The sequence below is a fragment of the Ursus arctos genome, unplaced genomic scaffold, assembly GCF_023065955.2.
Source record: "Ursus arctos isolate Adak ecotype North America unplaced genomic scaffold, UrsArc2.0 scaffold_1, whole genome shotgun sequence".
NCBI lineage: Eukaryota > Metazoa > Chordata > Mammalia > Carnivora > Ursidae > Ursus > Ursus arctos.
Window position 1 is genome coordinate 42,502,779 of NW_026622763.1, and position 22,862 is coordinate 42,525,640.

Genomic DNA, 22,862 nt, shown 5'->3' on the forward strand with positions numbered 1-22,862 from the left:
TTAGTTTTTTGGGTTTTTTTTCCCCCTGCCTAATTGCTCTAGCTACGACTTCCAATACTGTGTAGAATAAAAGTGGTGAGAGTGGGCATCCTTGTCTGGTACCTGATTTTAATGAAAAACTTTCAGCTTTTTGCCACTGAGTATGATATTAGCTGTGGGCTTGTCATATATGGCTTTTGTTATGTTTAGGCGTGTACACTTTATGCCCATGTTTTGAGAGTTCTTTTTTAATTGTAAATGGATGTTGACTTTTGTCAAATGTTTTTCCAGTGTCCATTGATATGATCATATGATTTTTTCCTTCATTTGTTAATGTCTATCATTTTGACTGATTTGCAATTATGGAACCATCCTTGCATCCCCAATGAAATCCCATTCAATCATGCTGAATGATCCTTATAATGTATGATCCACTTTGGTTTGCTAATATTTTATTGAGGATTTTTGAATTTATGTTCTTCAGGGATATTGGCCTATAATTTTTGTGTGTGGCATCCTTGTCTTTTTTTGTTATCATGGTAATGTTGGCCCCATAAGATGAGTTTGGAAGCATTCCCTCCTCTTCGGTTTTTTTGGAAGAATTTGAGAAGGATAGGTATTAAATCTTTGAATGTTTGATAGAATTCACCAGTGAGGCTGTCTGGTCCTGTGCTTTTGTTTGTTGGGAGTTTTATGAGTATTGATTCAATCACCTTATCAGTAATTGGTCTAATCAGATTTTTAATTAATTAGTTAAGTAATTAATGACTTTTAAAAATATTTATTTATTTGAGAGAGAGAGAGCACACATCTGAGTGGGGAGAGGGGCAGAATGAGAGGGAGAGAAATCCTCAAGCAGACTCCCCCATGAGCCTGAAGCCCCATGCGAGGCTCAATCCCAGGCCCCTGAGATCACGACCTGAACTGAAATCAAGAATCAGATGCTTAACCAACTGAGCTACTCAGGCGCCTCCAGATTTTTTATTTATTTATGAGTCAGTCTTGGAATATTGTGTTTCTAGGAGTTTATCCATTTCTTCTAGGTTGTCTAATTTGTTGGTGTGTAATTATTTCTAGTAGTCTCTTATGATTCTTTGCTTTTCCTTGGTATCATTTGTAATTTCTTTATTCCTGTTTTTATTTATTTGAGTCTTCTCTCTCTTTTTCTTAGTGAGTCAACTGAATGGTTTGTTAATTAAAAATTTTTTTTTCAAAGAACCAGCTCTCAGTTTCATTGATCTTTTCTATCATTATGTAGTGCATATCTTTGTCTTTTATTATAGTCTTTGTATTAAAGTCTATTTTTCTATTTTGTTTAATATCGTTATAGGTACCCCTACTTGCTTTTGCTTTCCATTTGCATAGAGCAACATTTTCCATTTCTTCACTTTCAGTTGTGTAAGCAGCATGTAGGTGGGTCCTGTTTTTAAAATATATTCAACCACTCTGTGTCTTTTGATTAGAAAATTAAGTCCATTTACATTTTAAGTAATTATTGATAGGTATGTAGTTATTACCATTTTGTTAATTGTTTTTTGTTTGTTTGGTAGTTCCTCTCTGTTCCTTTCTTTTTCTTTTGGTTTCTTCCTATGTGGTTTGATGACTTTCTATAGTGTTGTACTTAGATTTTTTTCTCATTATCTTTTGTGCATCTACAATGAGTTTTTGTTTGTGGTTACCATGTAATTAATTAATTACAAATTAATTTTGAATGCATTGTAAACTCTACATTTTTATCCATACCCTCTTGATGTTTTATATGTTTGATGCCACATTTTATATATTTTTATTTTGTGTATTCCTTAACTAATTATTGTGCTTATAGTTATTTCTATTACTGTTTTAACCTTCATACTACCTGATCGGTGATTAATCCATTGTTTTTATTGGTAAGATTTTTACCTTTATCAGTAAGATTTTTAAAAATATTTTTTCTGGGGCGCCTGGGTGGCACAGCGGTTAAGTGCCTGCCTTCGGCTCAGGGCGTGATCCCAGCGTGATGGGATCGAGCCCCACATCAGGCTCTTCCGCTATGAGCCTGCTTCTTCCTCTCCCACTCGCCCTGCTTGTGTTCCCTCTCTCACTGGCTGTCTCTATCTCTGTCGAATAAATAAATAAAATCTTAAAAAATTTTTTTTTTCTTATTACTAATTAGTGTCCTTTCTTTTCAGTTTAAAGAAGTTCTTTTAATATTTCTTGTAAGTCTGTGTTAGTGTTGATGAACTCTTGTAGCTTTTGTCTGTCTGGAAATCTCTCCTTTAGTTCTGAATGATAACCTTGCCTGGTAGAGTATTCTTAATTGGGAATTTTTGTCATCTGGCACTTTTAAGCCATTTTTTTCTGGCCTGCAAAATTTCTGCTGAGAAATCTGCTGGTAATCTTATGGGGGTTCCCTTCTATATAACAAGTTGTTTTTCTGCTGCTTTTAAAAATTCTCTCTTTATCCTTAAGTTTTGATATTTTGCTTATAATGACTCTTGGTGTGGATCTCTTTGGGTTCATCTTGTTTGTAACTTTCTGGGCTTCCTGGATCTAGATGTCTGTTTTCCTTACCAGGTTAGGGAAGTTTTCAGCCATTTTTCTTCAAATAAGTTTCCTGCCCTATCCCTCTTTCTTCCCCTTTTGGCACCCCTGTAATGCAAATATTATTGCTTGATGTTGTCCAAAAGTCTCTGAAAAGCTGTCTTCATTTGCTGAAGAATTCTTTTTACTTTTTGTAGCTCTGTTTGGGTGAGTTCCACTTTTCTGTCTTTTAGCTCACCAACTCTGTCTTCTGCTTAATCTAGTTTGCTGTTTAATCCCTCTAGTGTATTTTTCAGTACCAGTTATTTTATTTTTCAGCTCTGTAACTTCTCTTTGGTACTTTCTTATATTTTCTATCTTTGTTGAAGTCCTTGTTGTATTCATTCATTCTTCTCCCAAGTTTAGCGACCATCTTTATGACCAAGATGTTGAACTCTTCATCAGATACGTTCTTTATCTTTTTTTCATTAGGGTTTTTGTTTTGGAGGTTTTATCTTGTTCTTTCATTTGCAACCTGTTCCTCTGTCTCCTCATTTTGTTTGACTCTCTGTGTTTGTTTCTATGTATTAGAAAAAAAGACTATCTCCCCCAGTCTTGCAGGAGTGGCTTTGTATAGGAGAACCTATCATCCAATCTTGCCTTAGCTCTTTGTCATCTCTCAAACCTTTGTGGTTGTCTAAGTAGCCTGATTTTTCTTGGTAACTCCCAGTTGTTAAGGGTATGACAAGACCTGTGAATCTTCTAGAGGGAGGGATCTCAGTTGAGATCTGATTGGAAGTTAGACCATCAGGCAACAGATTAAAGGTATGCAAATATATATAATGTCCCCTGGGATCACAATCACAGACACTGCTGGCCACCAGACCAAGTGGTCTGGAGGTGCCCCCTTAGCAACAGTTGCAAAATATGGGCTCTTGATGAGTTTATGAGCTCCTTTCTAGGAGGTACCAGTGAACTGTACTGAGGCCATAAGAGCTCAAAGATAGTATCTCCCAGCCTATATTCCCTGTGAGCACTTTTGTAACCTCTTGAGGTGTGGTAAACCTGAAGACTGCCTCTCAGGCTGAGCTCCAAGTCAAGTAGATGTGCCTTTTATACAGGAAGACTCAGAGTATGTTTCAGTCAGCTGTCTGCGCATCATCCTGGGAATGGTAGACTACGAAGAACTTTCTGCAATTGTTTCAGATTTATTGAACCCAGAAATATAATCCCCTTGGCCACCGCAGCCAGGCATTCAAGGGACGCAGTCCCCTGTATGTGTTGTATACCTTGACAGGGAAGGTTGAGGTGCTCACCCTGCTGGCTTATGCAGCACTGCAAGGAATGGCATGTTGGTGTAAGTTGTGAACACTAGGGCTAGCAGGTTAGAGAGAGAGCAAAAATGGTGTCTGCCAGTGCCAGTGCTAACAGGGTAAAGGGAGAACATCAAAAATGACTGCCATTTGTGACAACATGGACAGACCTAGAAGGTGTTATGCTAAGTGAAATAAGTCAGACAGAGAAAGACAAATATTGTGTGATTTCACTTATATATGGAATTTAAAAACAAAACAGATGACCAACAAAACAGAAACAGACTCATAAAGACAGAGAATAAACTGGTAGCTGCTAGAAGGAAAGAGAGTTGGAAGATAAGTGACTGGGTGAAGGGGATTAATAGGTATGAAGTTCCAGGTATGAAACAAATAAGTCATGGGGATGTAAAGTACAGCATAGGGAATATAGTCAGTAGTACTGTAATACCTTTGTAAAATGACAGATGGTCACTGGACATTGTGGTGATCATTTTGTAATGTATATAAATGTCAAATCACTGTGTTGTACACCTGAAACTAATATTGTATGTAAACTATACTTCAAAAAAAAGATAAAATTTACTGCTTTAACCCTTTTGAGTGTACAACTCAATGGCATTAAGTGCATTCACATTGTTATGTACCCACTGCCACTGTTTATCTTCAGAACTTTTCCATAATCCCATTCTGAAATTCTGTAGCCATTGAACATTAACTCCCCATTTTTCTTTCCCCCACAATCTTTGGTAATCACTCTTGTACTTTCTTTCTCTATAAGCTTTACGACTCTAGGTTCCTCATATAAGTGGAATCATATAGTGTTTTTTCTTTTGTGTTTGGCTTATTGTATTTAGCATGTTTTCAAGGTTCACCCATGTTAAAACATGTATCAGAATTCTATTCCTTTATAAGGTGGAATAATATTCTATTGTATGAATATGTTGAAATTTGTTTATCCATTCACCTATTGATAGGTTTTGGGTTATTTCTACCTTCGGCTATTGTGGCCATTTTTCTTTTCCTGCTTGGGAATCATAATTATCACTTTTCCCCTCCTTACAGTCTATTTGAGTTCTCCACATTCCTTTTTTTAGTTCTGCTCATTCAGAAAATTTTCTGGAAAAGTGCCCTGCAGAGAATAATGAAAGATATATTCCCAGGTATAGCTAGAAAGCAGGGCCATCCTTGAAGGGCTTGAACAAGGATTTGAGAAAAGAAGTGATGTTTGTCTGGGGATAGGGTTTTATAAAAGAAAAGGGAAAGAATTTTGCCACTTAGGTAGCTGTGTGATCTTGGATAATATACTTGATCTATCTGAGCCTTGGTTTTTCTCAACTGTAAAATGTAGAAATAATATCCATCTCATAGGTTTATTCAGGGATTAAATGTTCAGAAGAGGTTAGTAAATAAAATGAAGTTTCTTCATGTGTGTCTTTGTTCTTACGTCATGCGTGGTGGCTTTTTACAAATATAGGCCGAAGGCTTGGGAAGATATAACTTTAAATACAGGTTTGTTACGTAATCATTCAGCATGCTGGGGAGAGGATAGCAGGAACAGGTAGTCATCTTCCAGAATTGCCGATTATGAATTCCAAAAAGGGGCCAGTTAAGGAGTCATATGCTATGCATGTTAAGATGTTATAGGGAGAGAGGATAAGCAATGGATTCACACATGGATTCCATAGAGAAACAATTGCAGGCTTTGACTTGCAACTGAGTTTCTTATAACCTGGGAAAGTCAATTTTGCTAGATCCATGGTGATCACCAGCAGGGATTTATTTATTCATTTATGGTTAATAATTCTTTAAAGAACACAGGTAGATCAGTTAAAAACCAATAATAACTACCATTAACTGAGTGCTTACCATGTTCTAGATCCTGCGTTAAGTGCATTACCTATGTCATCTCACATAACCCTCTCAATCATTCTGTGAGGTATGTACTATGACCAATCCCATTGCATAGATGAAGAAATTAAACTTTAGAGAGATTAAGTAATTTGTCCAAAATTACACACTAATAAGTGGTGAGGTTGGTATTTGAGCTTGAGCACTTTGATTTAACTGTGCTTTTAACTACTACACAAAAATGAATTTTCTCTTTTCTCTTATATCCTGATAATTATGATCCAAGATTCCAATTACATTTACCCAAAACTTCTCAAGAACTTTTGTAATTACTTTATCGAGAAGTTACTCAATATACTCAAGTAATACAAGGTATAATCAGGAAGGTTAAAATAACTAGACTTATTGTGGTGACCATTTTGTGATCTATATAGATATCAAATCTCTATGTTGTACATCAGAAACTAATACAGTATTGAATGTCAGTTATTCTTTAATTAAAAAAGAATCAGTATTTAATTAATGTTAATTTTCTCTTTGATTAGAAAAACCAATTTAAAGAACTTCCTGCATTTCTAAGTATACATCAAAATGATTCAAGGTCGAAGATGTTGTGGTTTGAGACTGAAGAAGATGTTATGAAGTCACTGAATATGATATTTTTCAAGTAATATTGTTATTATTAAGAAGTTTTTTCCTCTGAAAACTTGAATACCAGAGCACTAGAGTGAAGACATATTCTTTAATTCATCTGGTGTATATTTATTAAACATCTACTGGAGATGATATACTCTAAAGGTTTTCAATATTAAGAAAAGCACAGTCTTATCTTCACGGAGGTCATAGTTGGGTGGTGAGAATGGACAAGAAAGTACTATAATAAAGTACAAGGTCCTGAAAGCACAGGAGGCAGGTCCCCATGAGAAGGTGAAGAAAGGAAAGCTAGAGGAGGGAGAATCTGTTTGAAGCTGAGTTACTGGAGGTTCAAGGGGGAAGTTATCAAAAATAAAATAAATAAAATTAAAAATCAAATGACAGACTTGGAAAAATATTTACAACATCTGTGCTATCAAGGGTTGATATTTTTAGTACATAAACCACTTTATAAACAATCTTAAAATCAAATCCCTTAGACTTGAGACTAGAGAGGGGAAGTTTACAAAGCACACTGTCAATGTCTTGTGGAAGAATAAAGTGAACAAGCAGTGCTCAAAAAAATTTGCAAATAGACTCAATAGTAATAGAAATAGAAATAGTAAATTAGTACCAAATTGAGATATATTTTTTCAAATATCAATTTGTTAAAGATGAAAAGATTGATAATAACCAGTATTGAGGCAAGGGTAAGGGAAAGAGGCGCTACCATTTATTTACTTAGAGCTACCAATTATATAGTTTCAGTCTTCTTAGAAGATGCTTTGGCAACATGTACTGGAAGTGTTAATTTCTTCTGTCAGAGAAATTTTACTTCTAGTAATTCATTTGAAGGAAAAAATCAGAAGACTGAGGAAAATTTTGAGTAGGGGCTATATCGTAGCACTGTTTACATCAGCAAAATAATGGGAAATCATGTTGGTTAATTAATTAGGTATGTCCTTGTGATAGATTGATGTGTTGCCATTAGTATTAGGTTGGAGAAGACTTTTAAAGAAAATGTCAGAAAGCATGTATGATGAATTCCTAAATGAAAAAAATGTTACGGGGGTGCCTGGGTGGCTCGGTCCCTTAAGTGTCTGACTTTGGCTCAGGTTATGATCTCAGGGTCCTGGGATCAACCCCACTTTGGGCTCTAAGCTCAGCGGGTTGTCTGCTTGTGTCTCTCCCTCTGCCCCTCCCCCTGCTTGTGCTCTCTCTCTAATAATAAATGAAATCTTTAAAAAAGGTTACAAAATTTATATCTATTATGATTCTGTGTATTTAAACATTAAAATGTTTGCAGTGGCTCTCTGAATGTGTTAAAACTGCAAGTAAGTGTTTCTTCTTTGAACTCTTCATATTTTCATGTTTTCTGTAATAAGCAAGTACATTTTAGTAATTATGAAAAAAGAGATAGATATGATTTTAAAATAATATCTTGGATTTATAAATTGAAATGAATATATAAGCCAATTTAGCAAGTGCCAGTTTATTTATGTAATTAAGTGAATTATAATAATTTAAAGCTTTAATATAGCCTTTCCTAATTTCACTGGTTTTCCCTCTCTAATCTATACTTTTTCCAAAGAAAATGCCTTGTAGATGTTTGTTAAGCAATATTTTCATGTTAAGAAACATGGTAAGCAATGTTCATCTTTCTCCCAATGTAATTATTTTTTTTATTGTTCATAAAAAACAACAGTATAATTATATTTTATTTAGTGATCAGAATGAAAGGAAATGTGCTTAATTATAAAGGAAATTACTTATAAACAAAATTTAAAAAATTTTTGTTCTTGAAGTAAACACTAAATAGTGTTATTAAGGAAAAAAAATCCTCATTTTCTATCTTGTCTAAAAATAGGATAGCAAAATTATCTGCTTTAGAAGGCTGAGGTGTTAATCCTTACTGAGGTAGAATCATTGACTTAGTGACCTCTTGCTATTGCTTATAATTTTGTCATTTTAAAGCCTTGAATAAAGAATATTTTCTTCGTTTTTTGTATCTAGGATAATGAAAAGTATATCCTAGAATAAGGATTATAAAGTTATTGACCCAAATAGAGTCTCTAAATCTATCTCTTGTATCAAGTCTGAAATGCATTAGTACTCACTGAGGTTTAATAGCTAAGACCGTAACTGTTATATTATTTCATGTATTTTCCTAAATTTATTAGGTAAACTGATTTATAATCAAAACTTCATTTCAAAAAACATGTTTTAGAACTATCTCTTTAATGTTAAGAAAAAAAAATATTTTTATTGAGTAGAAGGTGACTAAAATATCTCTTGGTGCTTTTATGTCTTTTCTTTAGTCTTTCACTCACAACTAAAGGATAACTTAACATTCACAGTGTTCTGAATGGAATTTAGTGGTTGGCTTCATAGGTTAGGGAAAATTGATGCAAACAAGTTAAGTACTGCCCCACCAGAGATTATAGATTTTCTGGTCATTAAGATTTAGATATCATAGACTTATAAAAGCAAGATCTTTCCGGGTGTTATAGTATATTTTTTATTAATGTTTTGGGGTACCAAATTTTTCTGCTAGTTAAATTAACACTGTAGTGGGCAAGTCAGCTATGCAGAAGTATGGCAGACTCTTGGCAAAACCGTGAAGTAAAACAAATACATCTTTACACCTTTCTTTCACCTTTTCTTTTGTTGCATTCCCATTCAGATTCTTATCCAGGTTCTTTTTGGCATGCTCTGCCCTGAGCACCCCAGCTTACTTAAACCTTTCTTGTTATCCAAAGAGAGTAGTAGATTCATGGCATATACTAATCTTCAAAATAAACTTCAAGGTTCCATCTAAGCAACATAATTTCTTAATCCAGTAAAATATGGAATGACAGCTGATACTGAAAGTTTCAGGCACATTTGACATTTTTCCTGTGTCTTAAATCATAGTGTGTGACCCTGCCTAAACCGTCTGTGCTGTCCCCTAATGACTAATACAGAACCTTACTTATTTGGTGTTTTTTTATACTTATGGCAGGTGCCATTTGTATACTAAAAGGTCTGGGATCAGCACCGTAGAATGAATTCTCTTAAACTGGAATTTGAAAGAGGTAATAACTATATTAATATAGATATTAATTTTATTTCCATGTGAATATAGACTATATATATGTTTGTGTGTATATATATATAGACTAGATATATTTTAAATTGTGCTTCATTTTCTGCAATCAGATATGATGCAGTGAGATGCAAGTATAAGCTGTCACTGTATACAGAGAAAATAAAAAGTACATTTATACAAATTTAGCCCAAGAGTTTATTCCCTTAAAAAAGAAAAAGTTTTGAATTTAATTAAAAAAATTAGAGTCTGTGTTCCTGGGGATATGTAATTAATATTGTCCTCATTAAGAAAAAGTAAATATTATTGAGCTTTTATGCACTCAATTCTATGATTTTTAAAGAATCCTAAAATATATTTCTTGCTCTCAGGAGGTTTATAATCTCATTGAGGAGATAACCTTTTATTCTTTTTCAGGAAACATTAGTTGAATGTTTATTTATACAAGTTAAAAATCCTTTCTCTTGAGGAGTTTACAGGCTAAGAAATAAAACATGTACATTAATATTTTGAAACAAGTTCATCAATGGTAAACTGTCATAATAGAAATTCAAATAGAATGTTATATGTTTGGAGGCCACATGCATAGGCTAAATGCCAAATGAGTGGAGTTAATGACGCAGAGCTTTAGAGGGAGGAGTAGTCACCTAACTTTAGGGCCATTGAGGAAAATTTCACTTATGAGGAATTCTTAAATTCTCCTTAAAAAAAAAGAAAAAGCTACGTGGAGCCTACATTAACTCCAGAAGAAAGACTTGTAAACATGTGGTTCCACACATTGGAATCTGACCTTTTGCCTTTTTATAAATCAGCATTTTTCAGAGACTTAGCCAAATTTTATGTAGGTATATAGAAATATAAAATTATGTAATTACTCAATGGAAAAAGATATAAATAGTTAAATATTGTGGTACATTTTCCTGTAGGCTGAAATTTTGAGTATTGAACATATTTGACTCATTTCATTGTGAGAAAAATAGTTCTAGTGTACATTATGATAGAATTTTGTTGCTGCGAGTTGCACCCCGAGTATTGAGTATAAGGAGATGACAGTGATTGTGAGAATTAAACCTTAAAGCCAACATATTGCTTTAAAGGAACCAAATTGCTCCCAAGCCTAAAAAAGTTTATTAAAACCAGTTTGAGTATTAACATTGCTAAAGAAGAAGGGGAACTAGTTGGCAGGTAGGAGAGTATGGACAAAGAAGACCACTGAGGCAAGTGTTGATAGTCTCCACTCAGTCCAGGATAGGCGGCAATTGAGTGCTTCACCTATCCAATACCTCCAGTAACCTACCGAGATATAGATGGGATATCTTTACACAATCAAGTGTTTGAATCTTTTTTTTTTTAAAGATTTTATTTATTTATTTGACAGAGAGACAGCTAGCGAGAGGGGGAACACAAGCAGGGGGAGTGGGAGAGGAAGAAGCAGGCTCCCAGCGGAGGAGCCTGATGTGGGGCTCGATCCCATAACACCGGGATCACGCCCTGAGCCGAAGGCAGACGCCCAACCGCTGTGCCACCCAGGCGCCCCAAGTTTTTGAATCTTATAGCTAACTCATCTAGGTTTGATCCTATGCTTGTTAAACAAACTTCTCATTACAATTTGGCTTTTCATGGTGATGTACTAGAGAGACAGTACTCCAGTAGTCATGTATTATATACTAGTAGATCTTAGCAAGCAAGCAGAATTACATCTCTAACAGTGCAAGTTTAAGAGAAATACTCAAAACTTGACACATTTACTATGGTAATGCCAATCTTTGAGGACTTTTGAGAGACAGCTGGCTTTTCCAGGTGACACTCACCTTTCCTATATTCTCCAATAATTTTGTTTAGAACACATGTGACTTTGAGACACATCATTTATTACATATAACCTGATATTATAGCTGTTTAGAGTAAATAAACAAGTCAAATCTGTAGGGTCAGGGAACCAATAATTTGAACTTAGAAATTAAGCATGAAAATCTTCACAAAAATTCAGACCCCTCAACTCCCATTAAACTCGTATGTACAATTCGCATGCTTGCACTACTCTTACCTGTAGAGTTTTCCCCCAAAATACATTTCACGATGCCTAAGGCCTGACCCATCTTTTACTTCTTACAGACTTCATGGTGTTAAAGCAGCACACCATAAAATGAATGAAATTCAAAAACTACAGCAGATTGTTTAAAAAAAATAGAAGACTAAAAGGAGTAGAGTCTGTTTCTGTGTATACTTTTTTATAGGAAGGAATTTATGTTAAAAGGAAAAGGAAAGCCAAACGTGGTGAGGACAAAGGCCTTAACAGAGAAACATGGAAATACAACAATTGTTTTGTTTATGACTCTGACCAGAATAATTCAGATTCTTGTTTGATCTGAGTTTGCTACTTCACTTAATTAATTTGAAACAGGATTTAAAACCTTCTTAACCCAATTTGAAACTTAAAAGTAACCATCAGTCAACAGAAAATAGATTTGCAGAATTTCTCTTTATCCAGGTAATTGTTTCAGTTTAAAATTGCTGAATGTTAATGATATTGAGGTGGCTTATTTCAAGTCTTAGTATGTCAAGGCTAAATACTTTTTTGTATTTCTGTGTCCTGTATTCAAAGTCATTATGGCCTTTACACTAGATTTCAATAATCTGTTTAAATCTCCATGCGTTTATACGTGAAGAGGATTGAATGTGAAATTGTCACTAAGCAAAAATATTTGTGTACGTGAATATGATGTAGCAATTACTTTTTGTCCTCAAAGTAATAACAGTAAGATATCTGGAGTTCAATAAAATGGGGACCGAATAATTATTGAAACTTCCAAATATAAAGAAATTAAGAATCCTAAGGTCAATTGAGTGGAAAAAAGATCGTTTTTCTTCCCTCCTTATTTCGTGTTTCTGCAGTCTTCTGTTCTGTGCACAGACTGAAATTGCATACCTGTAATCAGCATTTATTTTGACTGTTATTTACAAAGTGGCTCTTCTTGCTGATGTTTTATTTATACTGCTTTATTTGTATATCCAACAGTGATTGCTTTTGAAGGGAAAGAGAGGAGTAGTGTTGGTGATTTTTAAATATCATTTTCTTAATGTTTTGTGTTCAGTTTCATTTTCATCACTTAGGAGATATAATTTTGGAGACAGTCCTCCTTGGCCATTCTCTCCATCTAAAATTCCAGTGATAATAACTGTTAGCAATTTAATGTGGTTCCTTGAGGACTTTTAGGTATATATTTAAAACCATTTATGTTTAAATTTTATTTTTTTAAAGCTTTATTTATTTGAGAGAGAGAGAGGATGTGAGCAGGGGGAGGTGCAGAGTTGAGGGAAAGGGAAAGAATCTCAAGCAGACTCCCCACAGAGCACAGAGCCTGACGTGGGGCTCGATCTCATGACCCTGAGATCATGACCTGAGTCAAAATCAAGAGTTGGATACTTAATCGACTGAGCCATCCAGGTGCCCCTAAAACTACATTTGCGTTTAACAAAACATTTATTAACATTTAGAGTTTTCCCAGTATTTTGCTGTTATAAATACTGTTGCTATAAGCATCATTGTGCTTATATCCTTGTGCTCTCATTCATTAGGATATTTTTATAGACTATGTTTCCAGTAATTAAAATTTAAAAAATTATTATGGCTCTTTACAGTCAGGCTTATGGAACACTCTTTCATTAAATTAAAAAAAAAAAAAAAGAGCTTCTTAAGAGGCTAACTCCTGCCTTCCACAATCCATAAGCACTAAAGAGAACTAGAATTTAACAGAACAAATATTTGGTAACAGCAAATATCGTGACTGACATTTCTTGTTATTTCCCTTGTTTGAGTCATCTTTGAAACTGCTCATCTGTTTGCCATAAGAGTACCAGTTTTGAAACAACCATCCCCAAACAGGTGTGTTTTAGTGGTCTGAAAATGACAATTGGACCTCGTTCTTTCAGTGATTCTATAAATATTTGCAAGTACATATTAAGTCAGGGAACTATAGTAAGTGTGATATGAAAATTCATACACAAATTTTTGTTTTAAGGAGCTTACTAATTGAGAATGAAAGATAAGATAAGGCCATAAGTAATTCTGAAAGAAAGTGCAAATGCTTCAGAGAAGTCAGGAAGGAGAGTTGAGAATTCAAGAACTGAGACAGAGGTAAGGCCAAAAGCATGTGATCCAAGGAAGGCTTCATGGATGATGTGCTTTCCTAAACTTTGGTCAGTAGATAAGATCTAGTTCTATGGAATGAGGGGAAAAGCATGCATTCCAACAACAGCAACAACAGAGGTTGTTAAGTACTTATTATGCTGTAGGTAAGCACCCAGTGAATTAAGCACTATGTTTTCTTAATTCTTCTAATCCTCAGAGAACACTAAGTAGGTAGGTACTCTTGTTATCTCCACTGTGCTAATAGGGAAATGGAAGTCCATGTAAGTATTATAACTTGTAAAATATGCCACGGTTAAAAAATGACAGCACCAAGATCTGAACCAAGAGCTGCACTGAGTGGCACAAGCAAAGCTAAAGACTTCCAAGCACAGAATGATTATTGGGAATGGTGAGTCACTGGATGTAGTAGACTATCAGACAGCTAACAGAGAGGACTGCTGAGACTGGAAAGGTCTGTCAGCATGAGACCACAGAGGTCATCAAATGCTAGAGCCGGACATTTGTAAAGAGTTTTTGACTAGGTAGTAACAGTAATTTTAGATAGGTTGAAAATAATAAAGACTAAAAGAAGTTGCTGGATTTGGTTAACTAGCTGGTCGTTAACATATCAATTACATTTATTTAGTAATTACCCTCGGCCAGAATTTTTAGGCAAATGCTGCCAAACTGAGAATAATGAGGGTAGAGAAATGGCCATTGGATATGGTAAGGGGAAAGGAACTGGTTATATTCTTTTATGTACTTTACCCATAACTTTAGCTTACCAACTTTTTCAATGATTCCTTGTATCTTCTTTCCCCTTTCTTGATCTTTTACATTGGTAGACTATGCTAATTGCCTATATTTTCTTATTTAACCTTACAAACAATTTTATGAGACAGATAACATTATTAACTATATTTTGCAGATGAGAAAACTGAGGCTAGGAGCTTAAGCAACTTGCTCATGGTCACTAATTGGTGAATGAAAGATTTAATCAAAGTTTGTCTGACTCCCAAGCCATTATAGTACAAAAGTTGTGTCATATCCCGAATTAAAAAAAATTCTGTGTCTGCATGGTTGTCTGGAGTGTCTACATTGTCATCTTCAGGTCTTGGAAACTCTACTCAGTTATGTATATATTCCTATTGTTTCATAATCTGATACCATGTTTTTTTACTTTGTTGTCTTTTTCAGGGGGAGGAAGGGAATACTAAAACAAGCGAGCTTTCTTAGAATAAGAGCAAGGATTTATTCAGCAATTACTCTGCACCATGCATTGTTTTAACTGCCTCGCATGTATTAATCACAAAAAATTCTTACAACAACCCTGGTAGGATATTCATTATTTTATGTGTAAAGAATGAGGCAGGGAGTACATAGAGAACCCAAGATTATAGAAACAGGATTAGAACTTCATAGTCTGTTTCTATAGCTTGTGCTTTTAACCACAAAGCTATGTGTCCTTTTGACACATAAAGGGTGAGCAATGAGCTGTTCTAATTTTTTTTCAGTGTTTTTTTGCTGTTAAAAATCGTATTTAGGGGCATCTGGGTGGCTCAGTCAGTTAAGCGCCCAACTCTTGGTTTCGGTTCAGATCATGATTTCATGGGTTGTGAGACTGAGTTCCCTGTCAGGCTCCACCCTCAGGGGGAATCTGCTTAAAAATTCTCTCTCTCTGCCCCTCCCGCACTCACACCTGCACGCACACGCTCTCTTTCTCTTAAAAAAAAAAAAAAAATCTACTTATTTATTTATTTAAATTCAAATTCAATTAGTTAACATGCAATGTATTATTAGTTTCAGAGGTAGAGTTCAGTGATTCATTAGTTGTATATAACACCCAGTGCTCATTACATCACATGTCCTTCTTAATGCCCATCACCCTGTTACCCTATCCCTCCACCGTCCAGCAACCCCTCCAGCAACCCTCAGTTTATTTCCTTTGGTTAAGAGTCTCTTATGATTTGTCTCCTTCTCTGATTATGTCTTGTTTTATTTTTCCCTCCCTTCCTCTATGCTCCTCTGTTTTGTTTCTTAAATTCTACATATGAGTGAAATCATATGATAATTGTTTTTCTCTGATTGACTTATTTCATTTAGCATAATACCCTCTAGTTCTATACATGCTGTTGTAAATGGCAAGATTTCTTTTTTTTTTTTTTGATGACTGAGTAGTATTTCATTGTGTGTGTGTATACTACATCTTCTTTATCCATTTATCTGTGGATGGACATCTGGGCTCTTTCCATAGTTTGGTAATTATGGACATTGCTACTATAAACATTGGGGTGCAGGTGCCTCTTCGGATCACTACATTTGTATCTTTGGGGTAAATACCTAGTAGTGAGATTGCTGGATTGTAGGGTAGCTCTATTTTCAACTTTTTGAGGAAACTCCATACCGTTTTCCAAAGTGGCTGCACCAGCTTACCTTCCCACCAACAGTGTAAGAAGGTTCCCTTTTCTCCACATCCTCACTAACATCTATTGTTTCCTGAGTGGTTAATTTTAGCCATTCTGACCCCTGTCAGGTGGTATCTCATTGTGGTTTTGATTTGTATTTCCCTGATGCTGAGTGATGTTGAGAATTTTTTTATGTGTCTGTTGGCCATTTGTATGTTTTTGGAGAAATGTCTGTTCATGTCTTCTGCCCATTTCTTGATTAGATTGTTTGTTCTTTGGGTGTTGAGTTTGATAAATTCTTTACAGATTTTGGATACTAGCCTTTTATCTAATAAGACATTTGCAAAAATCTTCTCCCATTCTGTTAGTTGTCTTTTAGTTTTGTTGACTACTTCCTTTGCTGTGTAAAAGCTTTTTATCTTGATGAAGTCTCAATATTTCATTTTTGTCTCTGTTTGCCTTGCATTTGGAGACGTGTCTAGCAAGAAGTTGCTGAGACTGAGGTCAAAGAGGTTGCTGCCTGTGTTCTCCTCTAGGATTTTGATCGATTCCTATCTCACGTTTAGGTCTTTCATCCATTTTGAGTCTATTTTTGTGTATGGTGTACGAGAATGGCCCAGTTTCATTCTTATACATGTGGCTGTCCAATTTTCCCAACACCATTTGTTGAAGAGACTTTTTTCCATCGAATATTCTTTCCTGCTTTATTGGAGATTAGTTGACCATAGAGTTGAGGGTCCATTTCTGGGTTCTTTATTCTGTTCCATTGATCTATGTGTCTGTTTTTGCGCCAGTACCATGCTGTCTTGGTGATCACAACTTTGTAGTAGAGTTTGAAGTCCAGAATTGTGAAGCCACGAGCTTTGGTTTTCTTTTTCAACATTCCTTTGGCTATTCGGGTTCTCTTCTGGTTCTGTACAAATTTGAGGATTATTTGTCCAGCTCTGTGAAAAAAGTTGATGATATTTTGATAGGGATTGCATTGAATGTATAGATTGCTCTAGGTAGCATAGACATTTTAACAATATTTGTTCTTCTAGTCCATGTGCATGAAAAGTGTTTCCATTTCTTTCTGTCTTCCTCAATTTCTTTCATGAGTGTTCTATAGTTTTCTGAGTACAGACCCTTTGCCTCTTTGGTTAGGTTTATTTCTAGGTATCTTATGTTTTTTGGTGTAAAATAAATAAATCTTTTAAAAAATCATATTTATTTATAGCCAGTGACCCCAGTCTACATTGAAATTAAAAAGGACAGTTCGGTCTTCAATTTTTCATACCTGTCCCTTTATGTACAATTTTAGTCTTACCAAAATTATTATAATAATGGGTAAATCTATTAGAAAATTTCACTCAAAAGATCATTATTTTATTTTATATTTTTTAAACAGTGAAACCCTTTAAATATCAAGCACATTGTGAATCTTTATTTATGTTTCTCCCATATTTACTTAGCACTGGAATAAATGGTGCTTGGAAAGAATAAGTTTACACACATACACACACACACACACACACACAATTTGTCTGTACACATGGTATTTTTGGTTCTCCTGAGTGGTTTCTTGGTTAAAGGTATATTTGATAACCATTTGAAAGATTTCCTAAGGCCACAAAAATCTATCTTTCTGTTTGTATGTTTGTGGGTCATATTTTGGAAGAGTGCAGTAGCATTGCACTGGGTGAATGATTCTTCCTCTCTAGATTCACTTATTCCATAAATGTCACAGAGAAAAAATAAAGACTAATTTCCTATTTATAATTGCATTTTAAAAATTGAAGTATAGTCGACATACGATGTTATGGTAGTTTCAAATGTACAACATTTGAGAATTCTGTGCATTACACAATGCTCACCATGATAAGTGTAGTTACCATCTGTTGCCACACAAAGTTATTATGGTACTATCAACTATATTCCCTATGCTGCATTGGTTTTTATTTAGTTTTTTAATTTTAATTTTTTTCCTATGCTGCACTTGTTCTTAATTAGTTAGCTATGCCATATTTTAGTACCATTTATTCCAAGGTTGTTGTTTTGATTTACAATCATTGGGTATATTCCTTAGGGACCAGTGTTATATCTTTGTGCATATGTATAGAAACAGGGAAGCTTATTTTTTCTAGGTTTTTGTTATTGTTGTTAGAAAATGTATAAACAAAACTGTATTTGGTTTAATTATTCTTATTTGTCTTAATGTATGCCCAGTTTTCCTTTATTTTGATATTAGCATATTGAGACTATTATTCTACATAAAGTTTATGTGATAATACCCAGTTCTGGCAAGGCAATGAGGAAATAAAATATTTTTGTTGGAGAACGTAAATTGATATAACCCTTATGGAGGGTAATTTGGCAATTTTTACCCAAAACTTCAAAAATGTTTATATTCTTTGATCCAGTAAGTTTACTTACTGTAATTTAGCCTAAGAGAATAGAAGATATGTATGAGACTGTGTCCAGAAAGGTGTTTATTATGCTATTATTTATAATATTGAAAAATGGGAAAAAACCCTGAAATGTCTAAGAATAGGGATTTGTTAAAGTATGGTACCTCTATTTGATAGAATACCAGTTAGCCATTAAACATTGTTATAGAAAAATATTTTCATTTTTTTCATATCACATTGAAGCTGGTATAAGAGCTGATTTGCCAGAAACAGTCTGTTCCAGCATTAACCCAAAAGAAATAGTGTGAAAATGAGCAGTCACATGCATGTATAATAATAAATGGTATGCAAAGCGCATCAATAATTTTTGGGGGGGAGGGAGAAAGAGAGTGAGAATGACTTGGAGAGGAGCAAAGGGTGAGAGAGAGAGTCTTAAGCAGGCTCCACACTCAATGTGGAGCATGCTGTGGGTCTCGATCTCGCAACTCTGAGATCATGACCTGAGCCAAAACCAAGAGTTGGATGCTTAACCAACTGAGCCACCCAGGCACCTCTTAAGAATGATTTTGAGGTATAGATAATCTAATAGAAGTAGATTTGACTATTTCCATTAAATTAGAGCAGAAATGTGAGTAAAATATCAGGAAGACTGAAATTTGAGGCATAATTTTAGTGGAAAGAGGGAGCACATGAGAAACAAGAGAAGTTGTTCAACTTTAAAATACTGCTCAGAAACTTTTTCCTACTTTTATTAGAAAAAACATGAGCTCTGGTGTATATATTTGTAAAATGAATCATATTAGGGGCTGTCTTTTAAAATTCACTATTTCATCTATTTTTTTCAGTGCATATTTTACATAGTTGTGATTGTACTACATAAGTATATTTGGGATCTTGTTTTTCACTTAATATTCTATGATCTACGTTTTCCTTTGTCATTAACATCTTTCATTCATAATATTCAGTAGTTACATGGCATTTCATTTTTGTTATATGATAATTTAATTAACATTTTTCTTACATTCCTGTTTTTTCTCTTCTTATGGCACCAAACATCTTTGTGAATAAACCTTAATCTGCATTACTTACTTCGGACAGATTCGCTAAACTGGATATACTGGAAAAGATTAAATATTTTTAAGGGTCTTAATACACTTTGCCAAATTACTTTAAAAAGTTGAACTAATTTACACTTTTTTAAGCAGTCATATATAAAACAAAGTGAATTACTTAGGTTTTCCAGAGGTATTCTTTGAAATAAGTTATCTAAATAAAAATAAAAATAGATGCTTTATGATAAAAATAAACTTTAATATAAAAATCTTGATTCTTATGGATATGTTTCTGAAGTATTTACTATGTTTCACAACCATATATGAAAAATATATGAAACAATATTAAAATGGAAGTTATTTTAATTAATGAAGATAAAGTACATTATTACAAAGATATAATTAAAAAGAGTGATTTTATTGTGGAAAATGTGAAACTAGGAGACAGAAATCTGAATCCTGGCCTTGCTTCTGCTACTAACTGACCTTGGACAAGCCACTTTACTTCTCTAAATTTCAGTTACCTTATCTGGAAAATGAGGGCATTGGGTCACATGGTCTGTGAAAGGTGAAAAATAGAGGCTAAATAAGGGTTAATTATTGTAAAGCTTTTGCTGTTTTTAAGATGCTGATCCTTTATTATTTGGTATAGTCTGATATTCAACAAATCATTAAGTACATAAAGTTACTTTTGATTTATGCTTTTCACTGTTTTGGTTCTTTTTTCATTCAGACCAGGGGGTTCCTTTGTTATGCTTTGGTTGGTCTTCATCCCTTTTATCAAATCTTCGTTACAGAGATTTGTTAGGGAAAATGTAGAAGCGTTGTGTCTTACTATTACAAGAATACCTTCATAACACTACTATGAGTAGCACATTGTATGTATAATTTTTTTTTTCGCAGAGCAATGGTCATATAAAAATGGGTATCTATGAGTTTTAAGTGGTTAGGCCATGCTAAATTATTATTAGGTGGGTCAGGTAATGAATTATAAATACATCACTTTTCCAGTTAAGTAATTTTGTCAACTAGATGGTAGAGAAATTAAAAGCTTTGTATTCTAGATTTCATATTTTTATTGCAGAGATTAAGTGTGTTGGCAAGAAAACACTGAAGAAAATTAGATTATTTAATTAATAGATTAATTAATTAATAATGGCCATGAAAACAAAGTTTATATCCATGACAAAATATGTGAAAGAAAAGCTCAATGTTCTGTTTATTTCTCGTTGATTTAGTCATTTATAGTAATTTTGTTATGCACATTATGAGAAGACACAGAAGAAAGATAAAATGAGTCTTTTCACAATTTTCTGGCTATTTTATAAAAACCAGACATATACATATGAAAAGAATAAATAACAATACAACAGAGCATGTGGTGAAAGTATATTGATTGTCAAAATGAAATCTGTAATAATAGAGGAAATAATAGAGGAGGTTAAGAACCAATCTTACATTTCCTTCTCCCTCATTTTTCACATTAATCCCCAAACCCTATTCCTTTTAAATAAAAAGCATATCTAGAATCTGTCCATCTCTTTCCATTTCTACTGCTACCACTTTTGTTCAGGCCATAATTATACCTGGCCCAAAATTATATGACTTGTCTTTTTTTCCTCCACTTTTGTTCTACACTCTTGTTTCTGTGCCATGGCCAGGGTAACATAAGACGACAAACATGGTTATGTTTGATAGCTTCTCATTCCCCTAAGGGTAAAGCTCAATGGCTTCTAAGCTTTAAATGCATTCTAAGCTTTAAAGGCTTCTCGTGCTTGGACTTTGGCTCATTCTTCTAGCCTTATCTTTCCCTTCCCGTCCCACTTAGCCTTCGTGGTCCAACCACCTGTATTTACCATTCCTTGAATGTGACCTGCTTTTCACTTTCAACAGTACTTGCTTAAGGAGATACTTTCTGATTGGTAGACTGGGGTCAGATGCCCTGTTACTGTTCTTACATCACCTCCTAATTCTTCTGTTATAACAAAACATGTTTAAGACTTGTTTAATTGTCTGCTTTGTGATGGCATATTTTGTGTTGTCATGAAGTCCCTAGCACCTATACAGTGTCTGACACATAGAAGGTGTTTGATATTTTATACATTGAAGAATGAATACAGAAAGGGAGATGATGTAGTTTAGGAGGATCTTATTGAGAAGATAGGTCTTCAAGATTGAGTTCCTATTTTGATTACAACAAGAAAGGAAATGCTGCATAGATAAATCATATTTCCTTACATAGAATTTTCATACAGGTATGTGATTGTATGCATACAGCCAAAATACAAAATTCTTTGTCTGGACTTGTGCAGTTAGAGGTAGTAACTTCTCTAAAAGGATCATGTGGATGAGGCTCTCAAAGAAGCTTAATTTCTTTCTTTATTATTTTTTTAAAATTGTATATATTTAAGGTGTGATAACTGTTTTCCCCAGATATATTGAGATATAATTGACATATAACATTGTGTCAGTTTGAGGTGTACAACATGTTGATTTCATACACTTATATATACCAAAATAATTATCACCATGGTGCAACTCTCAAGTATGTAATACTATATTATTAACAATAATCACTATGATGTACATTAGATCCCCAGGACTTATTTTTCTTCTAACTGGAATTTTCTACTCTTTGACCAACATCTCCTCTTTCCTCCCAATTTCCCCACCTCCCCCCCCCTCCAGCTTCTTGAAGAAGTCTAATCTTTAAGATTCATTTTGACTAGTCTCCACGATAATACATATTATGCTCATCAGATGTCATGAGTGGGAGAAGGGAAATTATACTGAGTTATTAGTCTACATTTATCCAAAACATTTTCTGTAAGCACTTTAGCAATCATTAAATTTTATTTAGTTTATTTCACAGGTATATAAACAAATTTTTGTAGGTATATAAATAAAGTGTTCATTAACTCAGGCTACGCATAATGTGAAGGCTGTTTAAGGATAATAATACATTGTACTTGGTGTCCTAATTTTGAATTCAGTTAAATAGCTTATAATTTTAGCCTATATTTTGTTTTATTTCTAAAACACAATCTTTTGTCACATGGTAAAGAAAATATTTCCATATTACACTGTATGTTAACTAACTGGAATTTAGTAGTTAGAGCTCCCCCCAAAAGAAAATATTTCAATTTATAATTTTAGAGGATATTGTTTCTTTGTTATCAGACTACTTTACCAATCTTAAATATCCTGATTCCACTATGTTGTGGTAGAAGAAAGCATTATAAGAACCTTGCTGAATACAAATAAGATGTAGTGAAAAATCACAATGAAAACGTCAGTAGCTAACACAGGTCTTATTCCTAGATTTAACCATGCAGTTTTGGAATATGACAATGGTACATTGTGTATGTGAAACTCTTTAGAAGAAGATATTAAAATATAAAAGTTATTTTGATTTGAAGCATGTTGGTCTAAAGAACATGAAATAAAAATGAAGTTCTTGAGGGGCCCCTGGGTGGCGCAGTCAGTTAAGAGTCTAACTCTTGATTTTGGCTCAGGTTGTGAT

At 34.1% G+C, this 22,862-nt stretch overlaps 1 protein-coding gene across 1 annotated transcript in view; it reads left to right on the top strand.

The window, feature by feature from the left end:
* Positions 1–22,862, top strand: part of SLC4A10 (solute carrier family 4 member 10) — a 287,806-nt gene that overhangs the window by 53,013 nt on the left and 211,931 nt on the right. The window lies entirely within an intron of this gene.